Source organism: Pteropus alecto, unplaced genomic scaffold (genome assembly GCF_000325575.1).
Source record: "Pteropus alecto unplaced genomic scaffold, ASM32557v1 scaffold270, whole genome shotgun sequence".
In the NCBI taxonomy this organism is placed as follows: domain Eukaryota; kingdom Metazoa; phylum Chordata; class Mammalia; order Chiroptera; family Pteropodidae; genus Pteropus; species Pteropus alecto.
In genome coordinates this window covers 1,099,939-1,119,898 of record NW_006430735.1, presented here as the reverse complement: position 1 = coordinate 1,119,898, position 19,960 = coordinate 1,099,939, and the positions used below count along the sequence as shown (strand labels likewise).

The window sequence follows — 19,960 nt, the reverse complement described above, 5'->3', positions numbered from 1 at the left end:
TTATTATAGAAGAAACATGTCCATATTTCTCTTTGGAAAGACTGCAGAGGTAATAGTACCCAGTTGCATGCCATTGAGAGCATCTGTATCACAGGACAGTTTGATAATGAGATTCTGTACAGAAGAAATAGACACTTTCCTCTGTACAGAAGAAAGTTATGATGTAAATGAATTCTTCTTAAGACATGTAAGAGACGGTGAAATACTATCTTTACAGATTGCAGTGGTGAGATTATTTCCAGAATTATAGTTCTCTAATTGATTTTTATGGAACCTATTTTAATTGTAGTACCATAATCATAATGTTAATTTATAATCTTATTGGGACCTATCATTTGTGAAGTGCTTTCAAATTCACAAAATATCCTATATGGTAAACAAGTCATTTCCCTATTTTAGACTTTAAGAATTAGAGATTAAGGATGTTGCTTAAAATCTAACAAAACTTTTGCAAAAATAAGAGAATACATGTTCATTTTCTCAGTTTTTTATTCTTACTTCCTGGGTCTCAAACCCAGAACTTCATGATCACATTCTAGTGTACTTTTACCATAGGATAAACTAGTTGAATTCCTTCCCTAATCTCTCTTCATTAGAGATTTACAAATCCCTTCCAACAAATGCAGAGACTAAATACCATATCTGGACATCTTAAATTCAGGAATCTATCTGAACAGATGTGAGCCTGAAAAAAAGAAAATAGAAGTTAGTTTAAAAGTAATGCCTTTCATAAGTATGCTTTTAAGGGCTAAAATTAATGCAGAATTGGTATTGAAAAAATTTCCCTTCTTTTCACTTACTTTCATGAAAATACACCTGGTGATAATGTATTTGGTTTTCTGCACAAATTTGTGACTATTTATATTATCTATATTATGAATGAAAATTTGAGTTAAATTTTTCCCTCGTTCTCAAATGGCTTGTAAATCAGATCAGATACCTGTTAATCAAATCGCATATATTTTATTTTGTGCTACCTCCCGCTGCTTTACTGAGAAGTAACTCTTTAAGCTCTTCTTCAAATATTTTTCTAATAGAACTGGGATTACCAAATTAACAAATAAAAATCTAGGGTACCCATTTAAATTTGAGTTTCAGATAATACAAAAATGATTTTTTTTCCTATTAGTATGTCCCTAACATTGAATGGGATGTAATTATGTTAAAACAATTGTTTTTGTTCATCTGAAATTCAAATTTAACTGGGCTCCTTGTATTCTTTCTGGCAACTCTTAAATAGAACCATTGGGAAATAAAAATGGTTTTGTTATTGGTTCCCTGCATGATGTACAACAGCCAGAAGTAAGGACAGAGTCACTGAGATAGGAATAAATTGTCCCTGAATCTGATTCAAAAGACCTTAATGAGCGAGGGATTATTTTTTCCTGCATAGCTGAAAGTCAGAATAAGAAGAGCACAGGCCCCAGGTGCAGTATGATCAACAATTCAATGTCCTCAAGGACCTGATTCCCTTATTTTTTCCATTTCTTTGTTGAACAGCCCTCAACCCTCTTTTCACATGTGCAGGTTGGTAAAGCAGTTTCTGAGTCAGATCAGTAAGTGGGAATGTCCAGAGGCAGAACATAAACTCTTTATTTCAATGTCATTTTCTTAAGAACAAGAAAAACTTTCCCAGAAGCCCTGTGAAGATCTGGCTTTATGATCACATGCACCCCTCTCCCCCAAACCAGTCACAGACAGGGCGACGGGATCATGAGTTTAACCTAGTCATGATACACCTGGGAAGGCAGGTAGGAACTCAGTTCCCGTGAGACACATGGAGGAAGAGTAGACATGAAAAAATTAGGTTCTATTAGGAAGGAAGAAGCTGGTAAAAAAGATAATGACAATCAATGTATTGTTAGTTCACTATGCTAAATTCATATACCTTCATTTATATAGGGGAAACTTCAGGGTTTCTATAAAATTAGATTTGACAACACATGGAATGGCCAGTCTTATAGGGAAATTTCAAATGTGTCCAACTTCTTTGGAGTGTCTCCCTGGGGGATTCTGAAGAGGGAAGAAACATACACAAGAAGTTGAGCTCTTCATTGAACAACCATTGCACTGAGAATATATGTGTTAGTGAAGGGGAATAGAAGGAGGTGGAAACTTTTCTTCTATTAGAAGTCTTAAAGAATCTTTCATTTTCCTCTAGTGTGGACCTGAGCTTATTGTTTGAGATCTTATTTAATAGACACCCACACAGAGTTATAGGGAACTCAATTTCTCTCAATGAGAACAATGAGTTTTCATTTCAAATCTAGTGAGATTTAGTTAGTGTTTGCTGAGAATCTGTGTTTTGAGATTAAAAATATAAGCAAAGACAAGGGAATATTCTTCTTATATCATTAACAGTTATTTGTAATCATAAATAAGACTATAAATTGAAATTTGACAGTTTATATCAGAGAAATTGCATTCTTATATGGTGGAAATTATATGAAGTAAATGAGTATTCTTGAGATTTGGAATAAGCAAAGTAACTATAATTAGTTTGACAGATGAATGAACTATTGTGTTTTTCTTTCTGGCTTTAGTTTAATATTGAATTTCCTTGTATTGCAAGTAGGGAGGATCCCCCAGAAAAATGAATGCTGTACAAAACACAGACTGTGTTAGTGGCCTAATGGTGCTAAAGCAAATAAAAAGGGATTAAAAACACAGAATACAGAAAGTAAGTAGATACACACTCACCTCCTACGTTGCAACACACACACACACACACACACACACACCCTTGGGAACTTTCTAATCTAGCCATCACTGCTGGGAATAAATCCACTCATGACTAATGAGAGAGAAAGGTTTCTATTTCTGATCCCTCACAATATACAGTTGCTAGTCTAGGGGTCGAGCTGAGACTGAGATGCTTTCCTATGAACCACCAGGGAACAAGTAGCCACACTAAGTAGAATATAAATAAAAGCTTCAACCTTGGGAAATGTGTCAAGTTATAAAAGTAGGAACGAAATGATAGAAATTTCGCAATGACAGGTATTAAGAGAATCACATTCTAGAAGAGTTTTAGAAATGAACAAAGCTCTAAGGGTCTATCCTACACCATCCAAACGATCATAGATTAATACATATATGCTAGTGAGCTCAGGAAAGAGAACATGAAGAACCACTATGGCTTCATGATAATGTTCCAGAACACCTTTCAGGTCTCTTAATCTCTGTGTCTATATTGAATAAAAATTTTTAATAGCTTTTCCTTCTGGTATGGACTAAATATCAGAAATGTCTGTCAGTTATATGTCTTGGTACAAGTTAATAAATTAATTTGGATTTTATTGAGTTCTGACAGTATTTTAGCCACCAAGAACACAAAGACAAAAAAATGGGGGTAGAAGCACAGAAGTGTGGAATGACATGACAGGACATTGTCATGTCTCTTTTGGAAGAATAATTGTTACCATCAGGAAGCTTACATTCTTGTACACATAAAATGATTACATATTAATAATTGTAGTAAAGGAGATACAAGTTCTTGTAATAAAAATTCAAATAGCAAAAAGTATCACAGTGTTACTAAATATAACATGGACTGGAGAGTAAGTGGCACTTTCTAGGAAGCCTTAACAAAGGATGTAAAATTTGAGACAGCTGTGGGAGGGTGAGGGGACTGTTTTCAGGGAGAGAAAATAAAAACAGGGATAAATGTGAGAAGAATCATAAAGGTGTGGGAAAAAATATACCGGTCTGTAAGAATTCAATAGGACTGGCTTATAAAAATAGGTTATGGGCTAAGCTTAAACCTTTCTATAATCCACTTGAAGGATCATGAGATTATAGACTAAGTCACCAAGTGAACGGAAACAGAAACTGAAATGCGTTGTTGATGAACAGGTCTTGGTCATCAAACAAATGTGAAAGATGAGGGGAACGGTAGTCCGTAGGGTCGTTTACTAAATGTTTCTCATTTTCCTTCTTAACACTGGTAGCTTTGCGCTTTCCCATTCCCCTGAAGTGAAGTGTGGCACTGTGACTTGCTTTGGTCAATAAAAGAGAGCGGAAGTGATATATGCTCCTTCTAGGTGTATGCTTGTTAAACAATTTGACGTGCCCTCTTCTCTTGGCTGTGATGATCACAGAAGTGTGTTTGGAGATAGATCCTGTTAGTTCAGATCCCTAAACAGCTATGCTGAGCAGAGACCCTTGCCAACTCATGCTGGGTGAGTAAGAAATAAACCTCTGTATGTGAGGCCACTGAGATTTGCTGACTGTTATTTGTTATTGGCACAATCTATCCTGAGCAATGAACCATTGTATCCACCATTTCAGAATACTATTAATTCAGCAGCATCTGTCTGACCTCAGTGAACTCATAAATTCATTATTTAGGTCTGATTCCATGCCTAGATTTAGATTTTAAACAAGTACTCCACATCAAGGCTTCTAGGTCAGCTACTAATTAGGGTCATTGTTAGATGACCTTGTTGGAAGATGAAGGCTCATTTTTTTTTTTTTTTTCCTGTTTTAAAGCGGAATATAGCAGTGAGAGTCACTGGCAAGAGAGTATTTGAAGAACACAGTAGTAATTACTACAGTAGACAGACCTTTAAGAGCATCTGGATTCACATCTTAAAATCAGATGTCTTGGAGTCTGCAATACTGGACAAAGAGATGTAACGCTTTCCAGGAAAGGGCAGAAAAATGCTCTGTTCTGATTGGAAAATGATAGTCATTGAGGTACATACAGTCAGCAGAGAGTCACATCTGTGGAATTAAATTATCTTTTGTGTCTGCAGTGCAAGGGGTAATGAAAATAAAAAGAGCTCTAGAAGAGCATTTTGTAGTTAACTCCTGTTTATATGCAAGCTGTCTCTCACTTGACTTGTTCCCTTGTCTGAATTTTGTGCATCTGAGGCTGAGTCTGTGAGAACAGAACACTTTTCTAGGGCAGCCAACTGTACCTCAACCATTTCAGGCGACCACTTCTCTAAGAGCAGACTCCACTCTGAATTCCGCATTCTGTCCCAAGCAAGAGCTTCTGCAGGGCACCAACTGGCCACATTCACCATGACTAATATTTGTTCCTTATTATTATTATTACGTAGACTTTTCCTTGTTTGGTTACAGGCACACTCCACTGTGTTAGAATATTATCCCTTCATCTTTTTGTTTTTATGAATTTGGAACAAACAAGAGAAATCAATGGGAAAGAAAAGACACAGTTTATTTACTAATTGAAGTTAATCTTTAGGTAGCCCCTCTTGGGATCCACCCATAGAATTGTCACATTGTCTGAAATGGTATTTTTAAAAATTATTTGATGATGTTCAATGTAAGAAATAAATTTTATAGCATCCACATAAATACAAACATATACTTAAAACAAAAGATATGTTTTATTAAGCAATATTTATTCTGACTGTATGTTATACACTCTAATATCACACATACATACACCTACGGAGTCATGGGAATCTTATGTTCAGTTGTCTGTTGTACAGCTTCAGACGGAAATGGGGAAGAAACTACTACCTGTCTGCTTAGCATCCACTAAGTGCTCTTTGGTTATATAAACCTGCTTGGCAGTGCTGGTGTCCTGGAGGCACATGCTTACAGCTTCTAACATAATCTTTTACAAGATACTAGAAACTTCTATCATTTGATTACCTTAGGACATGAAGCTCTGGCAAGGTGACAGTTTTTTGTTGCTGCTGTTGTAGTAGTTGTTACTATCTTTGGTTAAAAAGAAAAATTCTGTTCCCACAAGAAAAGGCAGTGCTGTGTTGTAGACTTGCAATGTTAACATGATATTCCAGAGTTGTGAGATTCATCAGAAATTCCAACGATGATATGTGTGCACCTTATTTCCCTCTTACATCCCAGCAAGCTTTATAGCCTTGCACTTATATCTTAAGATCTGTTTTTCAAACTGAGTCAAGAAACAATAATGAGACAAAAATTATTTAGTCGGTCATAGTCACAACTTTTTTTCCAGTAACAGAATGAAATAGAATGCACTTTACGTCATAAGGTAATTATTATATGATGAAATTTTTTTTTTGTTTAATGACCTATATGTGTATATATTACCATTACACAGACACCTACCCACCCACCCCCACACACACACAGTCATGATGTAAAGTATGTTCTTCTTATTGTAGCAAAGAGAGTTTTAAAAATCATTGACATTTTAACAGTGATTCTTATATGTCAGACCTTATTAGTTAAGTGTTAACTAATTTAATCCTTATACCTGGTTTTATAATTTCCCCCATTTTACATCCTGAAGCACAGGGCGGATGAGTGATTTGCCTGACTTTACAGAACTATTCAAATCTAAGCAGCTTTTCCCCACAGGCATTGTATCCCAGGCCATAACAAATTACCATAGCTTGGGTTGCTTAAAAAACAAACATCTATTTCTCACAGTTCTAGAGGCTGGCAGTCTGAGACCAGGGTCCCACTATGTTGGGGTTCTTTGTATGGGTCTTTTTTCTGGTTTACAGAGGGCCACCTTGCTGTATCCTCGCATCTCACACAGTAGAAAGGGAGCTAGCTTGCTCTCTGGCCTCTTTTTATAAGGGCATTAATCTCATTCACCTTAAAAAACAAACATCTATTTCTCACAGTTCTAGAGGCTGGCAGTCTGAGACCAGGGTCCCACTATGTTGGGGTTCTTTGTATGGGTCTTTTTTCTGGTTTACAGAGGGCCACCTTGCTGTATCCTCGCATCTCACACAGTAGAAAGGGAGCTAGCTTGCTCTCTGGCCTCTTCTTATAAGGGCATTAATCTCATGAAGACTCTATCCTAATGATCTAATTACCTCCTCAAGAGCCCACTTCCAAATACTATCATTTTGGGATTAAGTTTTTAAGATATGAATTGAAGGAGAGGAGGAAGACACATTCAGTTGATTGCAATAGGCTACTGTCATAGCCTGTAAACTATCTATACTGTCCTCTGAGGGTATTAAAACGTTGTCCTAGGTGACCATTGCATAGAGCAGGAAGGAAAATTTCTGTGGGAAAAAAATGAATATAGAGAATGAATCATATGGACAAAGACAGAATTTTCTAGGCATATGTGTGGATAAAGAGGTGATAGAAAAGGAAAACAAAAAAATAGTAGGAGAAATTCCAGTGTAGAGGGAAAAATTTATGTAGAAAAAAAATGTAAATGGAGATGGCTTGCTTAATTTAGCTGTTAGGAGAGGTCAGTCAATTGTAGACAATCACGTTACATACTCTAGAATTTTCAAAACACCTTAGAATATGAACATCCTTCTATCTGAGTTGGCATTTAGATCCTGAAATTTAAACTTTCTTTTTTCTTTGGAAATACATTCATGATTCTCTAAATTTCAGGTTGGGGAATATTTTCAATGTCACTCTACCCTTACCAGTTCATTTTTCCGTTCGTCCTTTATTTCTACCATTTAAAATAACTTCTCTGGGAGTCACATATTTGCTGACCACCATCATCTCTCTTTGGCCAAACTAAACATATTTCCATGTTTTCGTTTGAGTTTATGAGTCATCTTCTTCCTGTCATTCAATCATTCTTATTGCTATCTGTGGTACACAACACCCCAAGGACCACAGCTCTCACCACAGTAGTCCAGGTGTGTTTTGGACTCTTGCACACTCTACATTGTCCTTGGTGCTGAAGCGGGTGCAGGGGAGAGGGGCCTGCAGCTGTATGGTAGGGAGGAGGGACACTCTAGGGAACTCTGGAACGATGTATCACCTTTAAAAAGATTCCAACCTTTTATCTGCCTCCCTTGAGACTAAGAATTACCAGCTTCTATAATCAGAATGATTTCAAACAGATGGTTTTTCTTGTGAACTCTCTTGAAAATGTCTTATTTATTTGCCCTCCAGGACAAGAAGGATAACTTGTCTTCTGTAGATTTTTAGAGATTGAATTAATTTTTCTATTAGTAAAAACAGGTCATATTCACATTTACTTAGAAAGAGATTCAAAACACACACACAATTTCCGACGTAGATTGTGAGTCTGTATTAATTTCTTGGTATTACTCTTCCTTAAATATAGACAAAACCTGCTGAAATTGTTTCTTCTATTAAAAAAATTTATTTCTATTCTTAGTTCCCTCAAGAATGATGTAATTGAATTTCATTGTGCTTTTAGAGATACCTATAAAATAAATACCACCTGACCTGAAAAATGCGGCATTTCTGTTTCCAGAGAATTTATGGGAAAAGCTAAAACTCTTTGGTTACCAAATGAAAACAAACCACATCTCTTCCTAACAAAAAGACTAGCAGCTGCGTTTGCAAAGCCACTGCCGCTAACTGTGGTTTCCAAAGGGTTTCCTATTCTGAACACTAGAGGACACTGGTGATCTACTCAACTCTGTTCCAAGGCTTTTAAAAATTCAGTGTGTTGCCAGAAGCTTTTCAACTTTCAATGGGCAGGAATGGAGTGGAAAATAACTGTTTGAAAGTCTGTGTTTTGAGAAAGAGAGGTTAAAAATATTCTTTGCAGAACCTATAGGAGAAAGAAGAAAAGCGATTAATCTTTGTCCCGTGCCAGCTAATTGTCCTGGTCCAGAGATTGTCCTGGGTTCAAATTTCATCATTTGTTAAAACTAATGCTAGAAATAAAATTCGTAAAATAGAAGATGGTTGGTTCAAATCCTATGTGTTAGAAACACCATTTTTCTTTTGACTTTGATTTTTGTTGTTACGTGATGAAATAGGTTTATAACTATTGAAAAGACATTCTGGGTCACGAGCACTATCAAATGGAATATGTTTATTTGGACATAATGAGGCGAGGCAAAAAGCATTGAAATAAAACAAAGGCAGTGAGAATATGACAACTTCACAAATGGAGTTTAAAATAAAATAGCAGAATCCCTAGTTATCTGTATGATCCATGCTCCAGATGCTTTGAGGCACAGGGGAAAAATAAACAGCAGAGGTAAAACAATGGAAAAAAGTTAAAGGGACACCAATATTTGATGTGAAGTGTTGAAGTAAAGGAAGCTATCAATTAAAAAGCATTGATGACGAATCAATTAAGTGTGACTAGGATAATGAAAGCAACAGCAAGCAGGGGCCACTGTACAATCTACTCGATCCATAATTATTTTTTCATCACAGATTTAAAAAAAAAACATTCCTTTCCTATTTCCTCAAAGCTTATAGTTAGAGAATTTAGAGAAGGAAGCCTATTTTTCCTTTATACTATCCTCTTGGCCAAATATGTCCGTTCTTACCACACGCATGGAGAAAAGAAGGAAAGGGAAGGCGCTGCCTAATCTCAAACGTGCCTGGGAAAGCACGGCCTAATAGCAGCCAGGGGCAACGGTTTTCCTACTTCAGTGTGATCCTCTGAAGAACGGGCGTCACTGCAGCCCTTGAAGCCTGCCTGATCTCCACCCTGTTCTCTCATGTATCACTGCTGAGAGTAAGTCGTCTGCAGCATGATCTTCCTCTTGGCTGTAATACACTGTGCTGTGGCAGTATGTAACAGTGAAGTTTATCAGGCGGTCAAGTCACTTACATTAGGAAGAGTATCTATCCAGAATAATAACAACCAACTCAACTCCACATCTGAGTTTGTCTCCTCCCAGATCGGTTGTCACCTTCTTTCTCTGTAATAAATTAGTTTCTCCTAATCTCAGTCAACTTGCTTTGCTTTGACCTAAGGATTTACTTATTTTGCTAACTGGTTTCTACTCCGTATCTAGGCGACTACATTGTTTGCTGACTTCCAGAGTCCTTCCGTGTCTTTGGTGTCAGATTGAAGATAATGATTGTTTACTCATAGCATTCTTTAATTAATCAATTAATTAATTAATTTAGGCGAGGCAACTCCTGGTTGACTTCACAGATTGCAAGGACTTTGTCAGTTTTTTTTTACGCCTATAGCACCTGGTCTTCCTAGGTGGTCTCCCATCCAAGTACTAACCAGGCCTGACCCTGCTTAGCTTCCAAGATCGGTCGGGATCGGGCTTGTTCAGGGTAGCATGGCCATAGACTACAGTGTTCTTTAAATAGTTTAATCACCCAGAAGCTCTCATAGTTTGTAGAAGAGGATGGAGGAACTTACTCTACAGAATGTTATTAGTGAGAGACTTTACCTTCTCATTGTAAACAATTAATCTTCTGACGAGTAGCTTGATAAAGAAGTCAATGTTCGTCTATGGCCATGCTACGCTGAACATGCCCCATCCTGTCTGATCTCGGAATCTAAGCTGGATAGGAGACCACCTAGGAAGACCAGGTGCTGTAGGTGTTAAAAAAAAAAAGAGAAGTCTATATTATTAAAATGCACAGGAAGGTAAATCTGAAACATATAACTGCTTTGTTTATAGAACACTTTCTTTTGGTAGGTTAAGGCTTTGAAATGTGCAGGCACATAGTGTTAAAACCTGGAGACAACGTTATTGAGGATGCAAAGATCAATGTAGGTAGAAGGTAGTGAGATAGTCATGTATTTGACTTATAACATTTTGCATTTCTTTTATAAAGTGTTTATACATTTCTTTAATAAAATGAAAATCTTCACAGCTGTTTTACAAGTTTCTGCATATTCTTTGTATACATACATATATATGGATGTTTATGACCAGAACCAATTTTTGATTCATTTCCTTGACAAGAGCTGATAAAATTTGAGTCCTTTTTGTTTGTTTCTAAAATGACTGAGTTTAAAAAGCAGAATGGGACATATGAAGGGTAGACTTCTTTCAGGAAATTCTCCCTTCTTTAAATAACATTAACTCTATTTGAACTATGAATATGTGTTTATTATAATTATTGCATATATATACACATATACATATATACATACATATATACATATGCATGCACACATATAATTTTAAACTTTTACAATTTATAGTTTAAAGTACTTTATCCCTTCTTTAAAGACTTGTACATTATATTATTTAAAGCTAAAATTCTTTATTGAGACAAATGTTTTTGTGGTGGTAACTAGTTTAGGAATTGAGGACATTTTGACTTTAAATTATTCTCGTTTAGTACCAAAGACTTATAGGATACATTTAGAACACAACTTCTTTATTGGTGACAGTTGCTCAAGCTTCCACATCCTACATATCTTAGGGTCAGAAGGTGGTTCATGCTCATTGTCTCCAAGAGCTATTTTAAAATTATTACTCTTGTAAAAAACAAAGCAAAACAAACTCAAACAAACTCTGTTCTTTTCAAACATACATTATTGGCACCATCATTTTCTATTCTGTCTTTTTCAAGGTCATCTATTAATATTCTGACACCTGACTCACAATGTATGTCTCATTTCAAGTCCTGCCATGAGGCTGGAGGACTGTAATTTTCACTTGGCCTCAGTTTGTTTAATGTCTTATGTCTAATGACTTCTTTCACTCTTCTGTTTTAGTCACTTACTCTATTATGCACAGAATCTGTTTATCGTGAAATAATTGATTTATCCATCATATTTTTTGAGCATGACTTCCTATCTTTCTAATCAATCGATCAACTATCCTAACTCCATCTTTCCTTTTGCCTCCTCTTGAAATCTTCAACTTTTTCTCTAATCATCAATCTTCTCCTATTTTAACCTTTATTGCAAATCAATTTTGGTTCCATAGTCCATCAGTTAAGGCACTTTTGTTTGTTTGTTTGTTTGTTGTTACTAAATTCCTTTGTTGTACTATCTCTGGAAGCCCATCTTCAGTCCATTATTTCTGATGTGGCCTTTCCCTGGAAGACTTCCAACTCTACCACTACCCTTCTCTGACACCTTCTTGGCCTAGAGAACATGACTCCACCTGCAGTCTATGGCTTAGATATTACTTCTGTAGGGAAGCCTTATCTGAATCTTCTGTACCATAAAAGCCTATTAGCTTCATCTCATGCTACTCAGTTTTTTAAACTGAGTAGTTTAAAAAATAAATATATATTACCTTACATTCTTTGTGGGAAGAGAATCCAGAAGTGGCTTAGTTGCATGGTTCTTGCTCAGGGCCTCTCATGAGGTTGCAATCAAGATGTTGGCAGGACTATAGTTATCTGAAAGCTTGACAAGGTGTGAGGATTCAATTCCAAGATAGCCCACTCACATGGCTGTTAGCAGGAATCTTCATTTCCTCCCTGGTAATTGGTAGGAAGCCATAGTTCATTATCACATAGTTCTTTCCATAAAGCTGCTTGAGTATCCTCACACAGAGCATACTACATAATTTGTGGGACTCAGTGCAACCAGAAAATGTGGGGTCCTTTGTTAAAAAAAATATTAATAATGGTAATATGGCAACTGCTGAGCATGAAACCAAACGTGGGGCTTACGAGATGGCACAGGTCTCATAACCTGGCAACTTAATTTTCCCAGAGAATGTGATCCAAGAAAGAGAGAGAGAGAATGCAGAGAGAAAGCTGAGTGCCTTTTATGACCTAGTTTCAGAGTTTACTCATCATCTCTTCTGCCCCGTTCGTTAAAAGTAAGTCACCGATTCTGGCCTACACTCAAGAGAAGAAAAATTAACCTCTACTTTCTGAGAGGAGAATTATGAAAGAATTTGTGGACAAATTATAAAATTAGTATGTCATCTTAAAATTCAACGTGCCTTTTTCCCCCCCTCTTCTGGACTGGTGGAGGAAATACAGTGGAGAACTCTGAGGAATCCCCAGGGAGTGGCAGAAGAACAGGACAGAAAAATCTAGATCCCTGAGTCACTATTTAAAAAAGAAAGCTACCCAGGAGAGCAACCCAGTCCTATCTTGGACTGTGATTTGAGAAAGAAAAAAATCACCGAGATTTTAGGGTGGTTACAACATTAGTTACCCTGACTAATTCACATGCCTACTTCAGAACTTATTAATGAAGCTTCAAAGAAGAAGAATCCCAAGATGTACTCTATAGAAAAAAGTTTCCACGTCCAAGTAAATTAGAAAAACAAAACAACAAAACAAAACTAGATACCACAGTTCTTCCTTAAAGATTCACAATGTGCACTACCAATTAAGGTTCTGAGAATTCCCACAGTAAAAAGAAAATTTGTCTAACTCTGTTTAACTCAACATTTACCAAATGTATATGGCTAAGGAAATGGGTAAACAGGACTGATATTCATTATGATACAATTATACCGGTTGTTCAAAATATTGAAACACTTTCATTTTGGTTGGTAAATAACGATTGCTCAAGCTCTCCAAATGTCACTGTCCCCCACTGTTCCTGCTCTAAGGTGACCTAAATGGATACTTTTGATGAGCTATTTTGGTATCCACCAGCCAAGGAACTTCCAAAGCACCCACCATGGCTCCTGTGAGATGGCTTTAATTACCAGCATTAGCCCTCTGTTTAGAGCAGTCTCCAACTCTGATAGAGAAAACAGGCAAATGTTCAGTGCCCCTTTGACACCCCCTGAGATGTGGCTTCCTACTACAAGTAGATATTCCCCCTCAGAAATGTCCTCACATAGTCTTTTGGGAAATTGCATCCTCCAAAATATTGCATGCTCATGGTTAAACATTTTTAATCCTACTTATTCACAGAATGACCAGTATTGAAATCAATTTCTGTTGTAAGGAAGACACACAAATGATCTTGATTTACTGGCTTACCAATGTACGGTTTGGGTTAAACAAGGCTATTATTGATTTTTATTGTTCGGATTGATTTAAATTATCTTATAGTGATATAATCTTTACTAAGTACAGAAATTTTTAGCTTATGACACAAGATTCATCCAAGTTGATATTTAATAGTTTTAATTATATAAAGCCCACTCTGCCATCATATCATACTCCTTTTTCTTTTCATTCATTCACATCTTTAACAAAGACCCAGTGAATCCTTACCACATACAAAGAACTCCAGGAGGTGGCATGGATGATAAAGTGTATTAGCCATAGATCATGCTCTTACAGTCAGCCTGCTTGCCAGTCATTACCAAGGTCACTCACATGTGTTACTAGGCACTCTGAGACTTGTAGAACCTGTGTAGTCCAAACATACATTTTCAAAGGACCTCAGCTTTCCTGAAAGTATATTCCTCTTTCTTGTATATTTAGCCATTTTCTTAACTCCTTCAACTTCTTATTAAGAGGAATTGAATCAGAGGGTTTTGTAAATTATTTTTATATACATCATTGTGTTTTTATTGTGTTTATCTTCATACTTTCTCCAACAAAAAATATATATCTTTTGAAAGTGTTCATTCATTGAAGAAATTATTTGCTTATTATGATGTGATAGACATTGTAATTTACTGTTATGTGACAGACACTGTTATTACTACCAATTATAAAGGTACAACTGAACCTTCCTAAGGGATGATTCATCATTTTCAAACAACTATTACAGCATATAAAACTTTTCCAATAAGTATATTAGTAAGACTTAAAGTGAAAGTAGGTATAATTTACAGAGGCACTGTTAGCCCTAAGCAAGGTTTTAAAGAAGACATAGCTTCTTTCTACTACCACACAATACTAATTTAAAAAAAGAGATAAACATGTGAGAAGAGAGAGAGAGAGAAAAAGAGAGAGTTTGCAAGAGTGAGCACACACTTCTAGAAAAGATTTTTTTATTAAAATGCAGCTAACATAGAATATTATATTAGTTTCAGGTGTACACAATAGTTTTTCAACATGTATATACCTAAAGAAGTGATCACCATCATTTGTCCAGCAACCATCTGACACTGTACAACACTATCACAATGCTATTGACTGTATTGCCTATGCTGTACGTTACATCCCTATGACTTATTTGTTTTATACCTGGAAATTTGAACCTCTTAGTCCCCTTCACCTTTACCCCTCACTTTTTATAAATTTTCATTTACAATTAACATTTGATATTATTTTATATTAGTTTCAGGTGTACAGCATAGTAGTTAGACCGTTATGTAATTTGTAAAGTGATTTCTCTGACTAGTTTAGTACCCACCTGGTACTATACATAGTTATTACCATATCTTTGACCATATTCCCAACGCTGTACTTTACATTCCTATGACTATTTTGTAACTACCAATTCGTGCTTCTTAATTCCTTCACATTTTTGACCCCATCTCTAACCCCCTCCCCTCTGACAGCCATCAGTTTGTTCCCTGAATCTATGAGTCTGTTTCTGTTTTGTTTGTTTATTCTGTTCTTTAGATTCCTCATATAAGTGAGATCATATAGTATTTGTCTTTCGCTGTCTGACTTATTTCACTTAGCATGATATCTTCCGGGTCCATCTATGTTGTCACAAATGGCAAAATTTTATTCTTTTTTATGGTAGAGTAATATTCTTTTGTATATATGTACCACTTTTTCTTTATCCAATTGACTGATGGGCACTTAGGTTGCTTTTATATTTTGGCTATTGTAAGTAATGCCGCAATGAACATGGAGGTGCATATATTTTTCTGGATTACTGTTTTGGATTTCTTCAGATAAATACTTAGAAATGGAATTGTTGGGTCATAAGGTAGTTCTGTTTTTTAATTTTTTGAGAAAACTTTAAACTATTCTCTATAGTGGCTGCACCAGTTTGCAAGTACACTGACAGTACATGAAGGTTGATTCCTATTTCTTCGCATCCTTGTTAACAATTTTTTTTTTTTTTTTTTTTTGCCTGTAGCACCTGGTATTCCTAGGTGGTCTCCTATCCAAGTACTAACCAAGCCCGACCCTGCTTAGCTTCCAAGATCAGACAAGATCGAATTGTTGGTTTTTGATTTATTCAGAATAGCCATTCTGACAGGTGTAAGGTGATATCTCATTGTGGTTTTAATGTGCATTTCTCTGATGCTTAGCGATGATGAGCATTTTTTCATATGTCTGTTGGCCATTTATATATCCTCTTTGGAGAAATGTCTATTCAGGTCCTCTGCCCATTTTTTAGAGCACATACTTTAATATCAGGCAAATTTACAGGGATAAAAAGAGATATTATACACAAAAAAGGGGTCGATTTATCTAGAACAAGGGTTCCTAACCCCTGACAATGGACTGGTACCAGTCCGTGGCCTGTTAGGAACCAAGCCTAACAGCAGGAGGTGAGTGGTGGGTGAGCGAGTGAGCAAAGCTTCATCTGTATTTGCAGCGGCTCCCCAGCACTAGCAGCACTGCCTCAGCTCCAGCTCAGATAATCCAGCATTAGATTCTCATAGGAGCATCAGTCCCTGGTGCCAAAAATGTTGGGTATCACTGACTAGAAGACAAAGGAAATCCAAATGAGTATGCACTTAATATCATACTTTCACCATACATAAAGCAAAATATGTCTACTAGAAAACTCTAAAATATTTTTAAATTAAATAACACAATACTAAATGATGAGTCAAAGAAGCAATCACAATGAAAATTGTAAAATATTTTAAATTAAATTAAAATTAAAACATTTTAAAATTTGTAGACAAATAGTATAACATTAAATTCTTATGTTAGAAAAGGAAGTGTCGAATCAATGTTCTAAGTTTCCACCTGAGGAAAGCAGAAAAAGAGGAGCAAATTAAACACTGAGGAGGCAGAAGGAAAGAAATGATAAGAAAGGAAAGATAGTGAAATAGAAATAAAAATATATAAAAAAGTGAAACTTAAATCTGGTTCTTTGGAGAGATCAATAGCCAGAAAGATTGGCAGGGGCTGTGGGGGGGGGGAACACAGGAAAAAAACAAAGAACAAAAATGTTGCCAGTTTTAGTAATAAAAAATAGTACATCACTAAATTTTACAGACATTAAAATAATAATGAGCATGCTCAACAAATTTTTGACACAAAATTTGCAAACTCAGTTAAATTGTGGTAATTCTTTGAATGACAAAAATTACAAAAGTCTACAAAGAAGAAATAACCTTAGTAAAGCTATAGCTGTTAAAGATAATGCATATATAGTAAAAAGCTTTGTCTTCCCAGCCTTCAGCCCCACATCCAAATCCATGACCAGGTGCCTTGAGAAATGAAAACTACTAAACAAGAAATAATTCTGTACAAGCACTTGCAGAATATTGAAGAGAAGGGAATACCCCCTAATTCATTTTATGAGGTCAGTATCACCCTAATACCAAAATCAGACAAACATTACAAGGAAAGCAAACCACAGAGCAACACCTTTCATTCATATTGATGCAAAAATCATTAATGAAATAGTAGTAAATCAAATCCACCAATCTATAAAAAGGGAAACAAATCACAACCAAGTAAACCGTATCCTAGGAATACAAGGCTGGGTCAACATTTGAAAGTCAATCAAAATAATTTCTATGAACAGACTAAATAAATGGAGGCTAAAAAAACTTTTAAAAATTTCAACATCCATTCTTGTTAAACACTCCCAGAATATTAAGAATAGGATTGAAATTTCTTCAACATGATAAAGACCAATTATGAAAAATCGATAGCTAAAATCATCGTTAATACCGAAGGACTAAATTCCTCCCCTCTCCCAAGATTTGGAACAAGGAAAAGATGTGTGTCCTTTTTCACTATTCCTTTTTAACAAATAAAAAATTTTAGATTATACAGACTCAAAAGAAAAAGCTGGCTTTATTAACAGATAATGTGATTATAAAGAGCTACTAGAATAAATGGTTTAATAAGATTGCAAGATACAAAGTAAATAAGCAAAAATCAATTTTATAGACACATACTGGCAATAAACAATTCGAAAAGAAATTTTAAAATATCAATTCTAATGTTATCAATAAACATGAAGTACTTTGGAATCGATCTCACAAAATATGTACAGAATAAAAAACTACAAAATATTGGTGATAGAAATTAAGAGCTAAATGAATAGTCATATTATTATTATGAGTTGGAAAACTCTATACTGTTAAGATGGCAATTTTCTCCAAATTGATTTTTAGATTTAACACAATCCAAATCAAGTTCTTAGCAGGCTGTGTGTGTGTATGTGTGCGTGTGTGTGGAGGGGGCGGGGGGGTGTTATAGAAATTTATAAGCTGAGTCTAAAATTAAATGGAATTGCGAAATAGAATAGCTAAAACAATACAAAGTGAAATAAAGTTGGTATACTCAGACTACTTGATTCTAAGACTTAATACAAAGTGATAGTAATAAAAAAAGTATGCTATGGCATAAGGAGAGACATAGATTACTGAAACAGAATAGAAAGCTCACAAATAGACCACACATTTGTGGTCAACTGATGTTTTAGTAGAGTACCAAGATAATTAGATGGAGATAGAGACCCTTTTAATAAATGGTGTGACTCATTCATATGTAAAACAAAACAAAACAGAAAAACAAACAACTGTTGAACTCATACAATAGTGTGAATCTAAAAAAGCATCACACTAAGTGAAAGAAGCCATATATAAAAAGGATACGTACAGCATGATTCCATTTATATGATATTCCAAAAAAGGCAAAACTACAGGAATGGAAATCAGATCAGCACATGCCAGGAGCTAGGAATGAGGGCAGAGAATTTTCTACAAAGAGGCATAAGAAAATTTTTGCTATATAACTTTATAGTTTGCTTCAACTAGGTAAATACAAAAACAAACAAACAAATCAATCTTTAATTATCATCTGTTTCACTAACTATGTCTTGACAATGGAGGAAATAGTCAGATAAGTTACAAGGTTTTGAACTGAGTCCAGTTCTTATAATATTGATCTACTTTACTCATATTTAGACCATCTCTCTAGAACAATGGTTTCTATCAACAGTTGTGAGATAGGCCAAAAATTATTAGTTACTACTTTTTTTATTTCACAAATCCTGAGCTCTTATCATATGCCAGGTGCTTTTTAAGTGCTGAAGATAACTGATCCAAACAGAAAGCTATGACTTCCCCCTCCCCGCCCTGGAGCCCATTTTCTACTGTGAAGAGACAGAAAATACAAACAAGATATGTACAATGGGCAATTCATTAGATCATAAGAAGTATTAAGGGTAAAATGAAGGGAAAAGTGGGGTGGAGCTAGGTGTATGGATGTTGCATTTTTTTTTTTTTGGTAGTGTCAAGGAAGGCTCCAACTGAGAAGGTGACATTTGAGTAAAGACCCAAAATGACAGAGATTTGGTCTTGTAAATATCCAGAAGAAAAGCATTCCAGGCAGAGAGCATGCCAAACCTCTAAAGAAGGAGAGACCTGGGATGTTAGAGGAAAAGGAACAGGACTGCTGTAACTGGAGTCAATGGCATACGGATCAGAGCTGTAACAAAAAAGTCCAGAGTGTAAAGAGCCTGGTGAACCATTGAGAGGACCCGATTTTTTTTCTTCTGAATGCTATGGGAAGGCTTTAGAGATTTTTGAACAAAGGAGTGTGTCATGATCTGACTTTCATTTTAAAAAGATCACTCTGTCTGCTGTGTTGACAATAGACAGGAAGGGAGCAAGTGTGAAAGTCAGGAGAATGATTGGGAAGACATTGCAGTAATCCTGAAAAAGAATAGTAATGGCTTGGACAAGATAGTAGTGCTGGATGATGATAAGTGGTTAAATTCTGGATGTGTTTTGATGATATGGATGACAGGATTTACAATCAAATATAGGATGTAAAAGAGAATGTGATTGAGAAAGAAATGAAAATGATTCCAACAATTTGATCTGAGCAACTGGGATCATGTTTTGGCAGATGGAATGTGTAGAGTGGTACATGGAAGATCAGAAACTCAGTTTTAGACATGTTAAGTTTGGGATGGCTGTTAGATATCCAGGTGGAGACAGTGGTTAGGCAATTGAATATTGAAATCTGCAGTTCTGGGTTGAGGTCTGGGCTGGAGATAGAAATTTCAGTCATTGGCATATAGACAGAATTTAGAGCCAGGGAACTAGATGAGAATGAGATAATAATGAGCGATTAAGTGTGGATAGATAAGAAAAGCTGTCCAAAACACTGCGTCTTGAGACACACTATAATAAGAAATGAGAAAAGGAGAAAAATCCATAAAGGAAATAGAGAAAGAGAAGACAGGGAGACACAGGAAAACGAAGGATGATGGGGTGTCTCGGTTAAAGAACTAAAGTTTGCAAAGTCTACAGTTTTATAAGTGAAAGTGGATCCA

General features: G+C 35.8%; 1 non-coding gene across 1 annotated transcript; it reads right to left on the bottom strand.

Annotated features, from left to right (window-relative positions):
- Nucleotides 1-9,855: 9,855 nt before the first annotated feature.
- Nucleotides 9,856-9,974, bottom strand: LOC112485352. Its single transcript, XR_003048405.1, has one exon. It is a non-coding gene; the product is annotated as a 5S ribosomal RNA (ribosomal RNA).
- Between the last annotated feature and the right edge of the window lie 9,986 nt (nt 9,975-19,960).